Here is a 2,700-nt window from a genome sequence, read left to right as displayed (position 1 = left end):
TCTAAGTAGTTAGAGGGAATAAATCAAATTCAATTCTTTCATTTTCTTATTGCAAATTTTCCAACAAATAAAAGATGGCGACTCTGCTAGGGACTAGTTTTTTTACCAATGAAGAAGTGGTAGCGTAATCCGATATCAAGTTCGCTGGAACGACTATTGAAACTCTAATCATCGAGTTCGATCAAGCCAAGTATGAGGAGGTACTCTCCTCCATATCCCTTAGCCCCAAGGCTATGCGTAAGATCCACAAAGTCTCTAAGGAGACTAAATCTCTAGTTGTGGTCGACTCATCAAAGAATTGTCTCCCCTGGGGGTTGCACTGTTCATACAGTCCCCTCTTTGAAGGAGAAGACTTAGCTTCGGACAAACTCGTCCACCGAGTTGAAGGTTCTGCACCCGTGCCAAAGCGACGGGTATCGGGTCACAAAAGGCCCATTGCGGCGACTAACTCTATTAATGCTAACAACATCGCTGTAAAGGCCTTGAAGCAGGCTAAGAAGAATGCCACTTGATGAAGGAGGAGATCCCTATGACGAGCACATCTCTGAGAATATTGATCCTCAAGTCAACATGAGCTTCGTGTTTGTGAGTCTAAACGCGACCCTGTGCTCTGCATTTCTGCTTTAGAACGCAAGCCTCGCATCTATGAGCCCAAACATAGGCTCTGTGTGAATAAGACTGAACGCATCCCTCAGTGTCACGTTATATAATCAAAACGCAGCCTTCAGGGGTGCGTTCCACAAACTAAACGCAACTCTCAGCAATGTGTTCCAAAACCAAAACGCAACTCTCAGGAGTACATTTCAGAACCAAAACGTAACTCTCAGGAATGCATTCCAGAACCAAAATGTAACTCTCAGGAGTGCGTTCCAGAACCAAAACGCAACTCTCAGGAGTGCGTTTCAGAACCAAAACGCAGTCTCACGACTGTGTTCCACTAGCAAAACACAGATCTCAAGACTGCGTTTCACCAGCAAAACCTGGACCTCGGGCTTGCGTTCGGGTAAGGAAACTCAATATAGAACCCAGTGTGTACCGTGGAGCTTCGGGGCGCTGCCCAAAACCTCGCCGGGGGGTTTTCCACCCCCCTGGACCCCTCGGCCAGGGGCACGCCGCCCCCCTGGACCCCCGGCTCGCTGACCGGGTAGTGAGACCCCTGGACCCCCGGGCTAGGGGCACGCCGCCCCCCTGGACCCCCGGCTCGCTGACCGGGTAGTGAGACCCCTGAATACTCTATATAGCGTGACTAGGTTGAGGGACGTATATAAGAAGTCCATGGATTCAATGTATCTCAACCAGATCCATGTTCACCAAAGAGCCAGTCCTGTCTAATCATGGACTGGGGGTTCTAATTCAAAACCTCGCGATCAGTGAGTAACTCTTCTCGAGTTTCTGCAATGGAGTTAAGAGAGTTCATATCGGGAGAAAGGCTGATACAACAAGTTGCTTGTTCATGCCAATGCAAACGACTGATTTTTGCAATTCTCTCAGGATGCCAGTGCTGCTCATGCGTAGTCAATTTGTCGATGTTCAATCGGTCAACGAATGTTGCTTTGCTCAATAACCAACGACGTTCTCACAGGAAGAAGACTTTAGAGGATGAATACTTTGGAGTCACTTCTAACATGGTCGGCATAGGGAGATCATCAGTCCCTAGTTCTGATGAGTCAGAGATGGATCATTCTCCAAACGTCAGAGAAATCACTAACGAGTTTGAAGGAGTCTACCAACACACTTGGACTCGGACGGGAGCCATTCCTCCTGTTAACTATCAGAGGTTAGCCAGAAGAACCAATTCTGAGGATGAACACTCAGCCATTGCGGAGTTCTAATCATCAAGCTCTTTCATTGGACATGAGAGTTTCTCCCACATAGCAGAAAATTCTGAAGATCTCTCAAAGAGGGTTACTGAACAAGAGGCCATGCTCCAAGCACAGCAGGAAACCATCAATCAACTTTAGGACATGATGGCTCAGATCATTGCCAATAGAGCTAATTTCCAAAAAGCTAAGTCACAACCTCGGTCGAAATCCTCCCGGAAAGGTGGATCATCCATATCGAAGGGGAAACAAAGAGTGAATGAGATTGCTGAGCAATAAACTCATCACGTAGAATCATCCTCTGAAGAAGAGACTAAGAACGAGTAGAATCTCCAGTCTGCCAAAATGGAAGAATTGGAAGCCCAACTCAATGCCATTGCTAACAAAAGTGAGCTCTAAAACAAGGGAGTTGTTAGGCCCTATCCTACCGAATGGGATGTAGCCCCCTATCCTCCAAAGTTTAAGGTCCCGACACTATAAATTTTTTACGGCACGGGATCACCGAATTAATATATCTATTATTTCAAGTCACAGACTGAGAATGTGATATCAAACGACGCTATAATGGCTTGATTGTTCATTAGCACCCTCAAGGGAGTTGCCTTTGAATGATTCAGGAAACTACCTGCGGGATATATCCAAAAGTGGACGGATCTAGAGAGACTCTTCCTGTCAAGATTCTTTGAAGAGGACACGGAAGTCTCCATCTATACCCTTCTCGCCATTAAGTAGAAGAAGAGGGAGCTCGTCAAAGTCTTCATCAAGAGGTTCTGAAGCATGGCTCTTCGATGTTCGTCAGGTATGATACAGTCTACCTTAGTGGAGACATATCGACATAACTTATAGACCAACCTTCTAGTACAAATTAGGGTTGCAGAAT

This window comes from Asparagus officinalis, chromosome 3, assembly GCF_001876935.1.
Source record: "Asparagus officinalis chromosome 3, Aspof.V1, whole genome shotgun sequence".
In the NCBI taxonomy this organism is placed as follows: domain Eukaryota; kingdom Viridiplantae; phylum Streptophyta; class Magnoliopsida; order Asparagales; family Asparagaceae; genus Asparagus; species Asparagus officinalis.
The sequence above is the reverse complement of the archived record's forward strand: the minus strand, read 5'-3'. Positions refer to the sequence as shown.